General features: G+C 41.8%; 1 protein-coding gene across 1 annotated transcript in view; it reads right to left on the bottom strand.

Moving 5' to 3' along the window:
• The window catches only part of LOC140467399 (uncharacterized), a 99548-nt gene extending 85939 nt beyond the window's left edge, over window positions 1-13609 (bottom strand). Inside the window, exon 1 of the mRNA XM_072563736.1 lies at window positions 13375-13609. The gene's annotated coding sequence lies outside the window, so the exon portion shown is untranslated. The remainder of the gene's footprint in view (window positions 1-13374) is intronic.
• Between the last annotated feature and the right edge of the window lie 6239 nt (window positions 13610-19848).

Genomic DNA, 19848 nt, shown 5'->3' with positions numbered 1-19848 from the left:
ATGAGTTCCTTGGTTTTGCCAGCATTGAGGGCTAGGTTGTTCTCAGTGCGCCATTTTTCCAGCTCCTGTGTGTAGTCTGTTCTGTTGCCATCTGAAATTCAACTGACTATGGTGGTGTCATCAGCGAACTTGTAAATGGCATTAGTCTGGTATTTGGCGACGCAGTCATGGGTATACAGTGAGTACAGTAGGGGACTGAGTAAGCACCTCTGGCGGGCTCCAGTGCTGAGTGTTAGTGAGGATGAAATATTGTCCCCAATCTTCACTGATTGTGGCCTGTGGGTTAAGAAACTGAGGAGTCAGTTGCAGAAAGTGGGGCTTAGTCCGAGATCACTAAGTTTAGTAATCCGTCTCAAGGAGATAATAGTGTTGAAGGCTGAAGTGTAGTCAATGAGAAGGATTCTTATGTAGCTGTTCTTGGTGTCAAGATGTTCTAGGGAGGAGTGAAGGGCAAGTGATATGGCATCTGACATGGATCTGTTGGTCCAATAAGCAAATTGGAGTGGGTCAAGAGTAGTGGGGAGGCTGGAGTTGATTAATGCCATGACCAGCCTTTCAAAGTACTTCATGACCACCAAAGTTAGGGCCACTGGGCGGTAGACATTGAGACATGCTGCATGAGCCTTCTTAGGCACAGGGATGATGTTGGCCCTCTTGAAACAGGCAGGGAGAGTGGCCTGCTGTAGGGAGAGGCTGAAGATGTCTGAGAAGACCTCTGCCAGTTGATCTGCACATGCTCTGAGAGCATGGCCTGGTACTCCGTCTGGTCCCATCGCTTTCCTTGGATTCACACGAAGGAAAACTGATGCTCCTAACATTGATTCTCCTGCTTGTCGGATGCTGCCTCACCGGCTGTTCCAGCGGCTGTCCATCGATGGCCTGGACGAGGAGGTGGTGGTAAGGGTGAGGGTAATAGGGAGCAGCAGTCCAGGCTCTCCCCCCAACTTCAAGTGGCAAAAATGAATGCGGTGAAGGAGCGGTGGTTGAAGGATATCCTCCACACATAGTGCCATCAGGTAAGGGCATCTCCACATCAGCTCGGTGCATACACAGTGATTTCAGCAACTGGTACAGGTCAGTGGGCGTCACACACCATGTCTGCAAAATGCACCAGGGCCATGTTGGCATTATGGTCAATCACACCATTTTAAATCACAATACCAAACAGGCCATTTGGCCCAAGGTGCAAGATTCCCTCCCACCTTGATTGTGGGTTGACTTTTCAGCTTGCCCATTTGTCAGTGCCCAGTGCTGCAGGTTCCCTATTGACCTGGACAAAGATATCCCTTAATGCCAGGGAACGTTCTGGCCAGACATGAAAGATCAGGTGGCATGGTGGCTCAGTGGTTTAGCACTGCTGCCTTACTGCGTCAGGGACCCGGGTTCGATTCCAGCCTCGGGCAACTGTCTGTGTGGAGTTTGCACATTCTCCCCGTGTCTGCATGTGTTTCCTCCCGCAGTCCAAAGATGTGCAGGTTAGTTGGATTGGCCATGCTAAATTACCCATAGTGTTCAGGCTAGGTGAATTAGCTGTAGTGGATGGGGGGGTTAGAGGGATTGGGTGGGATGCTCATTAGAGGGTTGGTGCAGATTCGATGGGGTGAATAACCTCTATCTGCACTGTTGGGATTCTAGGATAAGCACGGCGAATGTCAGGGATTCACGAAGTAGAATTAAAACTGCAATTCCTTCTTCAGAGAACAACCTGCAGCTACTGCAAATTATTAATTGCCCCAGGATGCACACACAACCTAGTGCCGACACACTTCAGTAATTTTATTTGTTTAAATAATCTATACCTGATACAGCCCAGCTAATTCCCAATCAGCCCAAAGCCAGGATCAGAGAAGTGGCAGTATTTGATTAATCGTCAATCGGTTTTCAATGACATGATTAGTTGCTCACTGGCTTTACCTGCAGCCACTTACATTAGGTAAACTTGACCACTGCTCACATATAATTACATCCTTGAGGAACAGACTTTTTGTTGTCTTCTGGAGCCTCAGACTTGCCGCTGGCTTATCGAGTACAACAACAGCAATTTAATTTTCCTTCTTGAAGTTTTTGCGAAGCTACTCTATAATGATCTGTCCCATTGGCTTATTTATTGTTCCCAGACCAGAAATTCAGACATCTGGTGTCATCTTTATCTTGTTTTTTTAAAACCATCCTCAAGGTCCCTGTGCTTGCCACTTGTTAGCAATGTCCTTGTTGCAAATCTCTTTGGCGCAATTATAACTACTGCCCACATCCTTCTTTTGCTGCCACACTGGTTTTAATTAGCGTGAATACTTGACCCATTTCCAAGGAGTCAATTTTTCCAGAAACTTAATTTTAAATAACAGTACACAATAATGCATACTAAGATAAAGAAATATTAACATGAAAATAATTCAATTCCGTCTATACAATACTTTTCACACCCTCTGCATATCCTAAAAAGTGCTTTACAGCAAAATAAATGTTTAAAGAAAAGGACTGGTGTTTACTGTATTTGCAAGTAGCATTTGTAGCTGCTCTGCAAATCTCAAACAGTGATGAGAGAATGTCCAGTTTTGTGTTTTCCTGATGGTGTTTGAGGAATAAATATTATCACTGAATTTAGATTAGATTCCCGACAGTGTGGAAACAGGCCCTTCGGCCCAACCAGTCCACACTGACCCTCCGAAGAGTAACCCACCCAGACCCATTTCTCTTTGACTAATGCACCTAACAATATGGGTAATTTAGCCTGGCCAATTCACCTGACCTGCACATCTTTGGACTGTGGGAGAAAACCAGAGCACCCAGAGGAAACCCACGCAGACACAGGGAGAATGTGCAAACTCCACACAGACAGTCGCCAAAGGCTGGAATTGAACCTGGGACCCTGGTGCTGTGAGGCAGCAGTACTAACCACTGAGCCACTAATTTATTTTGTGCTTTTTTTTTCAGGATCTCCAGTTGTGCTGAAGAACTTGTCTGCCAAGAAGTATTTTATGAAGCATAATTGTGGAATTGTGTGAAACAGATAGCTGCATGATGGGAAAACTGGCCAACCCGTGGTTGTAGCACACCCTTTGACTGTCCTTTATACAAGCCCAGAGCTGCCTGACACAATACAAGTTAAGACTATAACAAAGGTCAAAGCATTGCTAACCTCAGCAGGACTTGGAATTAGGCTGAGTCCATATAAATCTCTAACCTCGGTGGACCTCATCAGATCTTGATTAGGCTGGCTCCACATATATCTTGGGACACTGACTTAACTCAAATGAGCATCCCACCCAATCCCTCTAACCCCCCCCCCCACCCCCCCATCCACTACATTCTCCAAATGCGTTTGAGCTCCCCCCCACAAGCACGAGATTAGGGATGACTTATGTGACATCAGGTTTTGGAGGTCAATATGATAAACCTCTGAAGTAATAACCCAAATCATAATTCAATGTACCGGTCTAATGGATGATTAACCTCTAGTGATAGTTATTGACAGCTATTGATAAGTTTTGAGTATAAGTATTCCTGCTTTTCTCTCTGTAAACACAAACTTAAGAGAAAAATAGAAAGCTGCACAGTCACTCTCTCTCTCTCTCTCTCTTCCAAGTTTAACCATCTGCATGCAGTTCTATTGTCAATAAAGACCGACTGTTTGAACAAGCTGTGCAGAACGTGTTGTTGAATATTGTTGATTTTAGCTCTCACAGTTCTGTAGCTATTTTTAACTGACTTCTACATAATTATCACCCTCATGCAGGGCAACACTGCAGCCAGTTTGCACAGAGTAAGATCCCTTACACTGGAAATAAATTATTATTTCGGTGATCTTAGTTAAAGGGTAAATGTTGACCACGTCACAAGGATCCTTGCTCAACTCCAAAACACATCTACCTCAGAGGACAGAATGGGGCTTAGCTTAAGGTCTCATCCAGAAGAAAGGTCTCCAGCATTGCATGCACTGGAGTGTCAGCGATTTGTGCTCGAGTCTCTAGAGAGAGATCTCCCCCCTTACTTCCCTCCAAGGCCCCAAGGGATCCTTCCATATCCGCCACAAATTCACCTGCACCTCCACACACATTATTTACTGCATCCGCTGCACCTGATGTGGCCCCCTCTATATTGGGGAGACAGGCCGCCTACTTGCGGAAAGTTTTAGAGAACACTTCTGGGTCAGCCGGACCAACCAAACCAACCACCCCGTGGCTCAACACTTCAACTCTCCCTCCCACCCCACCAAGGACATGCAGGTCCTTGGACTCCTCCATCGCCAGACCATAGCAACATGAATGCTGGAGGAAGAGCGCCTCATCTTCCGCCTAGGAACCCTCCAACCACAAGGGATGAACTCAGACTTCTCTAGTTTCCTCATTTCCCCTCCCACCACCTTGTCTCAGTCCCAATGTCAGCAAAATGGAGGAGCTAGTCATCAACTTCAGGAAGCAGAGTGGAGGACACTCTCCTAACTGTATCGATGGTGCTGAGGTGGAGGTGGTTGAGAACTTCAAGTTTCTAGGATCTATCCTGTTCCATTCACATTGACGCTACAGTCAAGAAAGCACACCAACACCTCTACTTCCTCAGGAGGCTCAGGAAATCCACATGTCCACAATAACACTTAACAATTTTTATAGATGCACCATAGAAAGCAGCCAATCCAGACGCATCACGGCTTGGGATGGCAACTGCTCTGCCCAAGACTACAAGAAATTACAGCAAATTGTGAACATAGCCCAGTCCATCACGAAAACCAGTCCTTCCTTCCATTGACTCAATCTACACTTCCTGTTGCCATGGGAAAGCAGCCTACATCATCAAAAACCCCTTGTACCCCGGTTATACTCTCTTCCATCGAGCAGAAGATATGAAAGTTTGAAAACATGTAAAACAGATTTAAGAACAGCTTTTTCCTGCTGTTAACAAACTTATGAACATATATTAGAATTGATCTCTCTCTGTAGCTGTAACACTATATTCTCACACAGAGTGTCACAGAGATGTACAGCATGGAAACAGATCCTTCGGTCCAACCCGTCCATGCTGGCCAGATATCCCAACCCAATCTAGTACCACCAGCCAGCACATGACCCTCCAAACCCTTTCTATTCATATACCCATCCAAATGCCTTTTGTAAGTTGCAATTGTACTAGCCTCCCCCACTTCCTCTGGCAGCTCATTCCATACACATATCATCCTCTGAGTGAAAAAGTTGCCCCTTAGGTCTCTTTTATATCTTTACCCTCTCACCTTAAACCTATACCCTCTAGTTCTGGACTCCCGACCCCAGGGAAAAGACTGTCTATTTATCCTATTAAAGGTCACCTCTCAGCCTCCAACACTCCAGGGAAAAACAGCCCCAACCTGTTCAGCCTCTCCCTGTAGCTCAAATCCTCCAACCCTGGTAACATCCTTGTAAGTGAACTCACAGAAAGTGACTGACCCAGATAGAGTAGAATATTGGTCACATTCTGTTCTATTACCCTGATGCACTTATGTAAGGTATGAGTTGTCTGGTTAGCATGCAAAATAATACTTTTCATTGTATCTTTATACAATAATAAATCAAACGGTGAATCCACTAAACATGCACATTCCTGGCCGCTGTGGGCAATTTAGCATTGCCACTCTACCTGAACTGCATATCTTTGGACTGTGAGAAGAAACCAGAGCACCCACAGGAAACCCACACAGTCATGGGGAGAACATGCAAACTTCACACAGACAGACAGTCATCCAAGGCTGGAATTGAACCCAGGTCCCTGGTGATTTGAGGAATCAGTGCTCATCTCTGAGCCACCATGTTTCATCTCCAAGTATAGTTCCCTCTTCCCCTCCTACCCCCACCCCATCTACAGCTTGTATACCAACTCTTTCCTAGATACAATCATTTCTGAAGAAGAGTCACCATACCTGAAATGTTAACTCTGCTTTCTCTCCATCGATTCTGCCAGACCTGCTGGGTTTTCTCAGCTATTTTGTTGCATCCCTTTTCTAATAGTTTACTTGCGATTTTATTGAAACTGTGCCTCCTAGCCTAACCGGAACCAGTTTCCACTCACTCATTATCACCACCACTGCCCTCCCAACCTGCTCAATGACCCAAAAAAGAAATAATGTCTAAACATCTCACCCTGGCTGAGCAGCCTCTACTTGTCTTATAAACCTCCAAGATCACAGCATGCAACCCAGCCCTTTTAAATATCCACAACTCCCTTCAATACACCACTGGAAGCCTTGGCCTCCACCATTTAGGCAGCAACACTGACATTTCCTCCCTAAACCTTCTTAAAACCTACCTTTCACCAGGCTTTTAGTCATTTCTCCCAATATGTCTTCCTGTGGCTTGTGATTTTTTTTTTGATTGCTAATGCTCCTGTCAGATAACTTGGGGTATTTTCCTACAATCAAGTGGGTTTATAAGTAGCCTTTCACTCATGCACCTATTTGTGGTCATTACATTATCACTGGATAAATGATCCATTATCATCATCCTTGGATAAACATATGGATGAAAATGGAATAGTGTAGGATAATTGGGCTGCAGATTGGTTCCACAGGTTGGTACTGGGCTTGTATACCCTTGAGCTTAGAAGACTGAGAGGGGATCTGATTGAGACATATAAGATTATGAAAGGATTGGACACTCTGGCAGCAGGAAACATGTTTCCGCTGATGGGGGAGTGCTGAACCAGAGGACACAGCTTAAAAATACGGGGTAGACCATTTAGGACAGAGATGAGGAGAAGCTTCTTCACCCAGAGAGTGGTGGCTGTGTGGAATGCTCTGCCCCAGAGGGCAGTGGAGGCCCAGTTCTGGATTCATTTAAGAAAGAGTTGGATAGAGCTCTCAAAGATAGTGGAATCAAGGGTTATGGAGATAAGGCAGGAAGAGGATGCTGATTAGGAATGATCAGCTATGATCATATTGAATGGCTGTGCAGGCTCGAAGGGCTGAATGGCCTACTCCTGCACCTATTGTCTATTGTCTATTAATGTCGAGAGCCGAAGGGCTGGACTGCTCTGTAACGTTCTATGTTCTACATGCCATTCAATTCCTGCTGCTTTGCAAGTCTACATGTGACACTCACAAATCAGGCACAATTGCAAACTGTTAAAAAAAGGCGCTTTAAACATTTTTCTGTGTGATTTCGTGTTTTGTCACCAAGTTAATTTTTCTAATTACATAGGAACAGTAGTAGGCCATTCAGCCCCCTCGATCTCTTACAATGAAATCATGGCTGATCTCTCATCTAAGTCCATTATAACATCAGTTCTGAGAAAGGGTCACTGGACCCAAAATATGATCTCTGATTTCTCTTCGTAAATGCTGTTAGATCGGCTGAGATTTTCAGCATCCACAGTTCTGTCATATAACGCAAGCAGACTGTGACAATAGCCCAGTTGCAAAGTACATTTCATTCAATTTTGTATAATCAACAATTTCGACCCAAACATCAATACCTAATTTGCATAAACAGCTTTTACCTATTAACAGTTCAGGAGACAGATCAGAACAAGAATTCACACTGCAATTCAAAGAGCATTCCAAACCATAACCACATGTTGCATTAGAAAGCATTTCTGCAAAATACGTCTGGTCTACTATTTCCCCAGGGTGTCAACAAAATAATAAGACGATTTTCTTACATGACTACTATTGCACTTCAAATTTGGTCTGGGTGAAAAGTATGTGATCTTTAATTTTGTATACCCCAGTCGGACACCGGCATCTCCATATCACTTTTCTTTTGAGTTTTTCTTCCTCCTCGTCTTCTGTTGACGTTGTGGTCCTAAATTTCACCGTGCCACGTGGCTAATATTTTTGTCTGAGCTTGAGAGAGATTACTAATACAAAAGCGAAATGCTGCAGATTTGAATTTAAACACAGCAATTACTGGAGTAACCCAGCAAGTCTGGCACCATCTGTGAAGAGGCCAAAGTTAAAACATTAACTCTGTTTCTCTCACCACAGATGGAATCAAACCTGGTGAATTTCTCCAGCATTTTCTGTTTGTATGTTATTTTAGAGTTCACTGATGATTCAGTGACTCACCAGGCCATTGGATCCAATCCCAATCATGGTCTTGCATATCCCAATCAGAGTGACTCTGCAATGCAGCACTGAGGGAATAGTGCTGAGACAGAAGTATCATATTTTAATAAATATAAATTACCGCAGATAGCGGAAATCTGAAGCAAACACAGTGACTGCTGGAGAAACTCAGCAGGTCTTGCAATATCTGTGGAAAGAGAAAGAGAGTTAACATTTCGAGCCTGGTATGACTCTTCTTCATAGAATCATAGAGATGTATAGCATGGAAACAGACCCTTTGGTCCAACTCGTCCATGCCAATCAGATATCTGAAATTAAGCTAATCCCATTTGCCAGCACTTGGCCCATAAATCTAAACCCTTCATATACCTATCCAAGATGCCTTTTAAATGTTGGAATTGTACCAGCCTCCACCACTTCCTCTGGCAGCTCATTCTATCTCTGCATGAACAATGTGCCCCTTAGGTCCCTTTTAAATTTTTACCCTCTCACCTGAAGTACCTGCCCTCGAGTTTTGGATCTTTTACCCTGAGGAAAAGACCGTGGCTATTCACCCTATCATGCTCCTCGTGATTTTATAAACCTCGAGAAATTAACCTCAACCTCGGATGCTCCATGGAAAACAGCCCATGAGGGATAAATAAGGTTTTCCCTGCCAGTTAAAATGCCTTTTAATACTTAAGAATGGAGAGCAGGTTTTTTGTAAGAAAAGGTGCATTTCTCTTCTGTTCTAAAGAAGGTTTACTGGAATCGATACTTTCTCCTCACAGATGCTGCCAAACCTGCTGTTTCTCCAGCAGTTTCTGTTTTCATGTTTCCCTTGCTTGAGTAATGCAAGGTAGTTACTTAAACTGATTTTCAACATGAGAAAAATAGTCACTTGAAATGAAGTTCACTTGAGTTGCAGATTTGCTTACTGTGAGGGAAATGAGCTTTTCGTAAAATTACACCTCTTGCTGGATAAAGAACCTAGTTTTTTGCAGACTAACATAATCTTGCTAATAGCTATTAATTACAGAAGTTTAGAATACAAAAGAAATATCACACTCAAAGAAGGGTAAAGTTAAAGGTAACAAGAGGTTGTGAAGGGAGAAGTGAAAATGAATATGCTTCCCAAACAGCAGAGTTAACGACATTAAAATGAACAATGGAAGAGTAAGGGCACTTCTGGGAGAAGAACCTTAGGTAGCCCGATTTTTGGAAGAAAGTTTAGGACTTTCTTCATGAAGTCTCCTTTCAAGACTTAAATCTTCATTTAACCCTAACAACATTTTTTCACCGTCTGCATCAAGTCAATGAAATTAAGCTGGTAACTTGACATTGAGTTGAAAGCAAACTTCACTGCAGACACTGGAAACTGAAACAAACACTGAATGCTGGAAATTCTCAGCAGGTCTGGCAGCAACTGTAAAGAAAGAAAGAGCTGTTTCAAGTAAAATATGACTCTTCTTCAAAAATGACTTTAAAATCACAATTCTTTAAAAGCACAAAAAAACTTGATATTGGACCTTCCTAAAACAGTTTTAAACTTTATTGGCAGAACAAAGGGATAAGCTTGGAAATAAAAACATGTCATGTATGTCCAGCATGAATCAGAGGAAACATATTACTTCACTCTCCTGTCTTGCATGGAGAAGGGAATTTAATGAAAAACATAATGCATTTGAAGGAGAAATTGAGAAGTGTATTAGGACTCAATAACAGATTTAAATGCGCAGAAAGAGCTGGAAAACTCAGCAACTGTGGCAGCATCCATGAAGAGAAAGTATAAGCCCTTCTTCAGAGCCTCAATATTAACCAAGCGGTCTCACTTGTTTGCTTGTTGAAGATCAAAATTCAACAAAATCTGTTGCATGCATGCAATGTATGACGTCTACATATGTTAAGCTAGCAAGGTTGATGTTGTACAGCTTAGAGATCATGAATTTCAGTGTAATTTCTGAAGCCATTCGGTGATAAAAAGCCTTAATTTTGCAATCTGAATAAAGCTTGTAAATTGGCTTCTGAGTCTGATTATTTTTGCTTGCTTGCTGCTTTTTGAGTGCATCACTCACAACAGATTCATGTATGTTTTTACTGTTATTGGGACCTTACTCTATGCAAACAGACACCAGATTTGCTTTCAACAGCAGCTGCTCTTCAGAAATAATGTGCTGGCTGTGATATTTCTTAGGACACCCGAGGGCGATGAACTGGACTACTTAAATAATGCCAGTTCTTTCCATTTGACGGCTCACATAGCTGATCCTGATTCCAAATAGTCAAATGTTCACTTTCGCTAATGTCAACAATCTCAGCAACACCCACATATCCAACAGCTACAGGCACCTAATCTGATTATTTACCCATTTGTGAACCCCAGGGTACATTCATCACTTGTGGCACTCCACTAGTAAATGCCCCCGGTTAAGATTAACAGTGGTTCAGTATCAGAGCCAACAGTGAGAAAGACTCCCATTTGAACAGGATATCAAATTGTGGGTTTAAGTCCACAAGTGTGTCACAACATATCTGCATCTTTCATCCTATGGCACCATATAGTGAATTAATTATATCTTGGCAGAGAGGAAATTGGGATGTAAAAAGAACAATGTGCAACCTTTTCTTAGTTCAATCTGCTTAGAAATGTTATTACTCTCCATTAGAGCAAGTATGACGTGAATTCAAACCTTCTGGCCCAGAGATAAAAACTCTACCACCGTGCTACAACAAGCCGTCACTCATGCAACTTGTTTTAATTAAACTTTAAAACAAAATGCACCTGAATTCAACTGCTTCATCTATTTTTCAATTGAAATATCAAAATTTTTAACAAATAGGTGCAGGAATACCTTCCTGTGCACACTATTCTTTTCTCTGGAATTAGATTAAAATCAGATGAACAGGACTAAGTGTTTGTCTCTGAAGTCGGCAAAACTAAAGAACTGATCATTGACTTCAGAAATGGAAGTCTACATCAACGGAACTGAGGTTGAGAGGGTGGAGACGTCAAGTTCCTTGGAGTGACAATACCCGACAATCTGTCCTGGATTTCCCATGTAGATGCGATGGTCAAGAAGGCACAACAACTCCTCTTTTTCCTGAGGCAGCTCAGGAAATTTGGCAAGTCCATAAGTACCCTCACCAACGTCTACAGATGCACCATTGAAAGCATACTGTCCAGGTGTATAATAGTCTAATATAGCAACTACTCTGCCCAGGACCGTAAGAAATTACGGAAGGTGGTATGCACAGCCCAGACCATCACTGAAGCCAACCCTCCATCCATGGATTCCATTTACATGGCTCACTGCCACGGAAAGGCTACCAAAATCATCAAGGACCCATCTCACCCTGGTAATGATCTCCTACAACCTTATTCCTGGCCATTATTAGTCTAATGAATGGACTCTCTAGCCTCAAATAATGTTGATCTTACTAATGCTGATCTTGCCTAGTGCATACCTTTCACAATGTATGCATCTGTCTAAGTCTTTTTACAACCTCTCATCCTTGCTTACTGTGATCTAACTGTACAGCTTGTAAACAAAGCTTTTAACTGTACTTTGGTACACCTGACAATAAATAAATCAATCAATCAAACTCCACCCACCTTGTAAAGAGACCAACGTCAATAACCAAACCAAGGCTTTGGATCAGACTCTGCACTCTTTCTGATAACTAGTTCTAAACAGGTTTTACATCTTATTTTATTCCATTTAATTTATATCTTGATGATAAATAAAAAATACTGTTGGAATTTCTGTTAAATATGGACAGCCTTAACAAGAGGGATAGAATAATTTGTGGAAATTTGGGTAAAATTATTAAACCTAAGTACAAAACTTAACATAAATAGGCAGTGGTTTACAGGTCACTCTAGGCATTACTTCCTGTTTTGACCAGGGACAGCAGAGCACTCTTGAACTTGTCATATGGTCTTCTTTTACTTGTAGGAGCAAGTGAGGACTGCCATTATTGGAGATCACGGTCGAGAGTGTGGTGCTGGAAAACCTTTTCTTCTGCTTGTCGTTTCATGTTGCTGTTAGACTGTCCTTCGTAATACTGGATTAGTGGTGCTGGAAGAGCACAGCAGTTCAGGCAGCATCCAACGAGCAGCGAAATCGACGTTTCGGGCAAAAGCCCTTCAATTACCTCATATCCTTCGTGATAGTCTCTTGGTTTACTCCTTTCACACAGTTCTCATTGCATTGCTGTGATGTGATTAACACTTGACATGACCAGGCTAGACCTGATGCCTTCCAATGACAGTGTGACAATCCTGCTCATCCAAATGTTGCATTTCAAACAAAGTCCACATAGCTTCTTGGCAAAACAATTCAGTTAATGAGGATTGCAATCCTACATCGGCAATTGTCATCAGTCACCTGAGTTAATTATACAGGCCTGGACAGTTTCAAGTACATAATAATAATCACCATGAGAACACTTTGAAGGCTTATTTACAAAAATTGCAAACACAATTAAGAAATTGAGCATTATCCCTTTGAATGTTACACAGTTAATACAAGCAGATTATAAAAGATTGTCAGGATCTTTTAAAAATGCAGTTGAAAGCTATGGATACTGGAAATATGGAATAAAATTAAAGGGGAAAACAAAGTCAGCAGGTCTGGCAGTTCTGAACAATATTAATGATTGGCAACCTTCACTCTACTTCTCTCTCCACATATGCTGCCTGTTGAGTTTCTCCAACACTTCTGTGTTTACTTTCCAAACAAAATCTTGCAATTTGACTCCCTCAACACCCATTTACCTGCATGTAGTTAAAATTAGTCATTAAATAAATAAAACATTGACATTTCTCTCCCTCTCTCTCCACAGAGACTGTCTGACTGTTAATTGTTTCCAATAACTCCTGTTTTATTTTAAGTTCAACGATGGTCTGGTTGCTCATCCTCTTTTCAAAGTTATTTGTGGCAATCTTTTTTGGTGAATTACCATCATCCTCAGACCTAACCTACTAAAAGTATGATTCAGCACCATCAGACGTTGTCCGATTCAGAAGCAAAATATTACAGATGCTGATGGTCTTCGCTTATGTCACTTCTCTGAACTGAAAAGATGCTGGCTGTTTATATCGCCTCCAAGCAGGAACCTCACACACTATTGATTTTTCTTAACTGCAAAAATATACTTAATTCCCAAGAAATCTTCATATACACACACAGTTAATAAAGTAACTTGATCTGTGCAGTCTTTACAAATGGAGAACAAACAAACATTGGAGTTTGACTTTCTCTACAGTTGCAACAAACCCAAAGGCATTCTTAATTATGAAAGATTTTATTTACACATATTTGAGGAATCAGGAGGGCCCAATAACTGAACCAACCCTTGTTTACCTTCAGCAGGAAGACCTCAGTCACTGGTCTTTCCCCACTGCGCCTTGGCAGCAGGTGCCCCAAGTTTTAGTGCATCCCTCAGCACATAGTCTTGGACTTTGGAATATGCCAGTCTGCAACACTCAGTCGAGGTCAATTCTTTGCTCTGAAAGACCAACAATATTCAGGCAGACCAAAGAGGGTCTTTCACCAAGTTGTTGCTCCTCCAGGTGCAGTCAATGTTTGTCTCAGTGTGCTTCCTGGGCAATAGACTGTACAGCACAGAGTCCCGCATCACGGAGTTGGTTGGGATAAACTTCGACAAAAACTACTGCATCTCTCTCCAGACTTCCTTTCAAAGGCACATTCCAGAAGGAGATGTGTGACCACCTTTTCCCATCTGCAGCTGTTTCAAGGCCAGCATGTGGTGGCTCAGAGAGTCCAGGGTTGGATGTTTTAATCAACCTGCTCAGACATGCTATGACACACACTGTTAAACGTGAAAGGGTTCAGAAATGATTAACAAGGATGTTGCCAGGGTTAGAGGATTTCAGCTATAAGGAGACACTGAATGGGCTGGAGTTGTTTTGCCTGGAGTGTCGGAGGCTGAGGGGTGACCTTATAGAGGTTTATAAAATCATAAGGGGCAAGTGTACAAGGTCTTGTCCCCAGGATAGGGGAGTCCAGAACTAGAGGGCATAGATTTATGGTAAGAGGGGAAAAATTTAAACGTGACCTAAGGGGCAGCTTTTTCAAGTAGAGGATGGTGTCTGTATGGAATGACAGGCCAGAGCAAGTGGTGGAGGCTGGTACAATTACAACATTTAAAAGGCACTATGAATAGGAAGGGTTTAGAGGGCTTTGGGTCAAATGTTGGCAAATGGGACCAGATTAATTTCAGATATCTGGTCAGCATGGACGTGTAGGACCGAAGAGTTGTTTCCATGCTGTACATCACTATGACCATGACCTCCAGGGCATGTGGGGACACTACCACTGCACACAAGAACACCCTGCCCAACACACATATTAAATGCAGTTAAAAGTCATAACATTCTTATCAATTAATAAATTTCTCTGTGAAGAATCCAGGACGATAAGCCAGTTTAATGTCTGATGGGGAAAAATAGACAGTGTAAGTTTTCTGTAATCACAAGTACATACAAACAGCTAGAAGATATGAATATGTAATAATATGAATGGATATTGTGCACTACTTTGAATGTGATTGAATAAGTCATATATATCAGTTTGAATAGGATTGAATAATATTATCGTGTGTACTAATTTAGAGTAAATGTGTAACCGTTTTATTGAAAATTATTATCTATAAGAATAGTTGTTGGAAGCTTATTATCTGTACAAATGACATAAAACCTTTGAACATGTAATAAAGATTTGAGCTACATGCCATTTTTAAAGTGTACGCTTTCCAAGCATGCATGAATAAATAAACGTATTCAGAAAGAAACCTTAGTCTCATCTGGTCTAAGAGGAAATAAAGGGTTAAACTAACTCCTTCACCATTATTCATCCACCTACAGTTAATACAAATGCTATGACTTATCACAAGGAGAATTGAATACAAAAGTAAGAAGGTTATCTTCTCGTTATACAGGACAGTTTGATTGTACTTGACTATCTATTTTTTCATTATCTCAGTTTATCATAATCTCTTGATAACTGTGGTGATTTGGAGAGCCTTGCTCCCCTTCTTGTATAACTCATTTGTCTCTGATGGCTGAAGCTAAGATGGGTGTGTCATCAATAGACAAATAATTTGTAAAAATAAGCTACACACTCAATAAGATATACAGAATAGCCTGTAGACACCGATAGTATCAATATGGAATTTTACACTATTTTTACTAGTTTTATATTATTGTTGTTAGATTGGCTGATCCATAGTTACCATCTTTATTCTTCTCTCTTCTCTTGAACAAGCTGTTACAATGGCTCTCCAATTCAACTTCGATATTCCAGAAGTATTTAGTCAGTGGCTTTTCTATGTCCTCATTCCGTTCCCTGAGGATTACAGGATGCTATCAGACCTCATTGTCTGAACTAAAGTGATCAACTATTTTATCAATGTTACTCCCTTACGCACAGTATGTAAACTATCTCTTCCTCTTGTCCTCTTTCATTCCCATCATTACATGCATCAGTGGAAACTGAGGAACTGTGCTCACTTCAGTATCTTCATTTTGAATAAAAAAAGTCATTCCTTCATTTCTAATCTATCCTTCCTCTTCTCTTTGACTTTTAATATGTTTATAGAAAGGTCACACAATAACTCTTGATGTTCCCTTTTTTCACAGGTCTTTCTTTGTTAGCATCATTTGTCTTTCCAACCTCCATATTTATTGTGCTCTTGATATTTTACCTCATTGAAATTTGCATTTTAGGTGCTGTCATTGTTCCCTTTACTTTTGTACTTTATATTTTACCCTCTTCCTGTAACTCTGCATTTCCCATGGCTAACCCATTTAATGCTATGGGGTAATTTAGATCAGATTACTTACAGTGTGGAAACAGGCCCTTCAGCCCAACAAGTCCACACCGACCCGCTGAAGCGCAACCCACCCATACATTTATCCCTTCATCTAACACTACGGGCAATTTAGCATAGCCAATTCATCTGGCCTGCACATCCTTTGACTGTGGGAGGAAACCGGAGCACCCGGAGGAAACCCACACAGACACGGGGAGAATGTGCAAACTCCACACAGCCAGTTGCCTGAGGCGGGAATTGAACCCAGGTCTCTGGCGCTGTGTGGCAGCACTGCAAACCACTGTGCCACTGTGCCACCCACATTTGGCATGGCCAATCCACCTAATGTGCACATGCTTGGACCATGGGAGGAAACCAGAGCACCCAGAGGAAACCCATGCAGACCCGGGAAGAAATGTGCATATTCCACACAACGGTCACCCGAGGGTGGAATTGAACCCGGGTCCCTGGGCACAGTGCAAGCCACTGAACCACCATGAAGGGCATCAAATGTTAGAAGGTTCTGGAGATAGGTTTGGAGAGTGAAACTAGCGGGGTAGCTCTTTTGGGAGTCTGTACCGATATGATGGGTCGAATCACCTCCTTCTGTACTCTAACATTCCATGATTCAATGATAAGTGAAAGCTTTGACAAAATGTATCTTTGTTTAGCAATACTCTGAAACTTAGCACTGATATGGTTGCTGCAACTGAAAGATCTCCCGCCTTTGCCCGATGTCCATGTTATATTACATTTCCGAAGGCTAAATCCATCACTCATGTAAATAAAGGGGAATGCTGCACATGTTGGAGATCTGAAATAAAAACAGAAAGTGTTGATAGAGCTCAGCAGTTCTGGCAGCATCTATGAAAAGGAACAGAGTTTACATTTCAAGTCCGATGACTCTTCTATTCCAGCACTTACTTGCCAAACTAAACGCAAACCATTCCTTAAAGCAGTTATGGAGTCATATAATCAGGGAGATGTACAGCACAGAAACATATACATGTACTTCAGTCCAACTTGTCCATGCTGACCAGATATCTCACCCTAATCTAGTCCCATTTGCCAACACTTGGCCCATATCCGTCCAAACTCTTCCCATTCATATACCCATCCAGATGCCTTTTAAATGTTGCAATTGTACCAGCCTCCTCCACTTCCTCTGGCGGTTCATTCCATACACGCACCACCCGCTGCATGAAAACTTTGCCCTTTAGGTGTCTTTTATATTTTTCCCCTCTCACCCGAAACCTACGCCCTCTAGTTCTGGACTCCTCCACCCCGATTTATCCTATCCCCTGATGATTTTATAAACCTCTATGAAGTCACCCCTCAGCCTTCGATGCTCCAGGAAAAACAGCTTCAGCCTACTCAACCTCTCCCTATAGCTTAAATACTTCAACCGTGGCAACATCCTTGTAAATCTTTTCTGAACTTTTTAAGTTCCACAACATCCTTCCAATAAGAAGGAGACCAGAATTGCACACAATATGCCAAAAGTAGCCTGACTAATGTCCTGTACAGCTGCAACATGACCTCTCAATTCCTATACTCAATGCTCTGACCAACAAAGGAAAGCACTACAAACGCCTTCTTCACAATCCTATCTACCTGTGACTCTACATTCAAGGCGCTATAAACCTGCACTCCAAGCTCTCTTTGTTCAGCAACACTCACCAGGACCTTACCATTAAGTGTATAAGTCCTGCTAAGATTTGCTTTCTCAAAATGCAGCACCTCGCATTTATCTGAATTAAACTCCATCTGCCACTCCTCAGCTCATTGGCCCATTTGATCAAGATCCCGTTGTAACCTGAGGTAACCTTCTTCATTGTCCACTACACCTCCAATTTTGGTGTCATCTGCAAACTTACCAACTATATCTCCTATGTTCATATCCAAATCATTTATATAAATATGAAAAGTAGTGGACCCAGCACCGAACCTTGTCGCACACCACTGATAACAGACCTCCAGTCTGAAAAACAACTCTCCACATCCACCTTCTATCTTTTACCTTTAAGCCAGTTCTGTATCCAAATGGCTAGTTCTCCCTGTATTCCATGAGATCTAACCTTGCTAATCAGTCTCCCATGGGGAACCTTGTCGAACACATTACTGAAGTCCATATAGATCACATCTACCGCTCTGCCCTCATCAATCCTCTTTGTTATTTTTTCAAAAACCTCAATCAAGTTTGTGAGACATGATTTCCCATGCACAAAGCCATGTTGACTATCCCTAATCAGTCCTTGCCTTTCCAAATACATGTAAATCCTGTCTCTCAGAATTCCCTACAACAACTTGAACACCACCGATGTCAGGCTCACTGGTCTATAGTTCCCTGGCTTGTCCTTACCACCCTTCTTAAACAGTGGCACCATGTTAGCCAACCTCCAGTCTTCCGGCAACTTACCTGTGACTATCGATGATACAAATATCTCAGCAAGAGGCCCAGCAATCACTTCTCTAGCTTCCCACAGAGTTCTAGGGTACATTTGATCAGGTCCTGGGGATTTATCCACCCTTATGCCTTCAAGACATCCAGCACTTCATCCTCTGTAATCTGAACATTTTTCAAAAGGCCACCCACAATCTATATCTTCCATGTCCTTCTCCACAGTAAACACTGACACAAAATACTCCTTTAGCATCTTCCTGATCTCCTGCAGCTCCACACAAAGGCCGCCTTGCTGATCTTTGAGGGGCCCTATTCTCTCCCTAGTTACCCTTTTGTCCTTAACGTATTTGTAAAAACCCTTTGGATTTTCCTTAACCCTATTTGCCAAAGCTAATTCATGTCCCCTTTTTGCCCTCCTGATTTCCCTCTTAAGTATACTCCTACTGCCTTTATACTCTTCTAAGAATTCACACGATTTCTTCTGTCTATATCTAATATATGCTTCCTCCTTTTTCTTAGCAAAACCCTCATTTTCTCTAGTCATCCAGCAAACCCTACACCTACCAATCTTTCCTTTCACCCTAACAGGAATATACTGTCTCTGGACTCTCATTATCTCATTTCTGAAGGCTTCCCATTTTCCAGCTGTCCCTTTACTTGTGAATATCTGGTCCAATCAGCTTTTGAAAGTTCTTGCCTAATACTGTCAAAATTAGTCTTCCTCCAATTTAGAACTTCAACTGTTAGATCTGGTCTATCCATTTCCATCGCTATTTTAAAATGAATAGAAATACAGTCGCTGGCCCCACTCATTCACCTGCCTGACTTATTTCCCAAGAGTAGGTCAAGTTTTGCACCTTCTCTGGAGGTACATCCACATACTGACTCAGAAAACTTTCTTGTACACTCTTATCAAATTCCTCTCCATCTTAACACTATGACAGTTTACGCTTGGAAAGTTGAAATTCCGTACCATAACCATCCTATTATTCTTCCAGATAACTGAGATCTCCTTACAAATTGGTTTTCCAATTTCCTGCTGGCTATTAGAGGGTCTCTAACACAATTCCAATAAGGTGACCATTCTTTTCTTATTTCTCAGTTCCACCCAAATAACTTCCCTGGATGTATTTCCGGGAAATCCTCCCCCAGTACAGCTGTAATGTTATCCCTTATCAAAAACATCACTCGCCCTCCTCTCTTGCCTCCCTTTCTATCCTTCCTATCACGTTCTAGCTATGTTGTCGATATTATTCTTGTTTATGCTTTTATTCCAGTGTAATATATGGGCAATTAATGCTTACCAATATGACAGCTAATATTTTGGAATATTTTGAAAATGTTATCACTTTCCATGTAGCATTTACATATTTTACTGATTTATAAATTTTAAAAAAGTAATTGTATTTCCTCCTATTCATTAAATCTACCCAAATATAATTAGTCTTTTCATTAAGTCCTGATGTTATAAGGTCTTGAAACAGGTTACTTATTGTAGTGTCTTTGTCAATGACTTTCTCAATTTGCTTCAAGTTTAAACAGATTATCTGAATGAGAATGCCTGTTATTTCCCTGAAGACTGGATTTTCTGATCAAAGTT

The sequence above is a fragment of the Chiloscyllium punctatum genome, chromosome 45 (assembly GCF_047496795.1).
Source record: "Chiloscyllium punctatum isolate Juve2018m chromosome 45, sChiPun1.3, whole genome shotgun sequence".
In the NCBI taxonomy this organism is placed as follows: domain Eukaryota; kingdom Metazoa; phylum Chordata; class Chondrichthyes; order Orectolobiformes; family Hemiscylliidae; genus Chiloscyllium; species Chiloscyllium punctatum.
The sequence above is the reverse complement of the archived record's forward strand: the minus strand, read 5'-3'. Positions and strand labels throughout refer to the sequence as shown.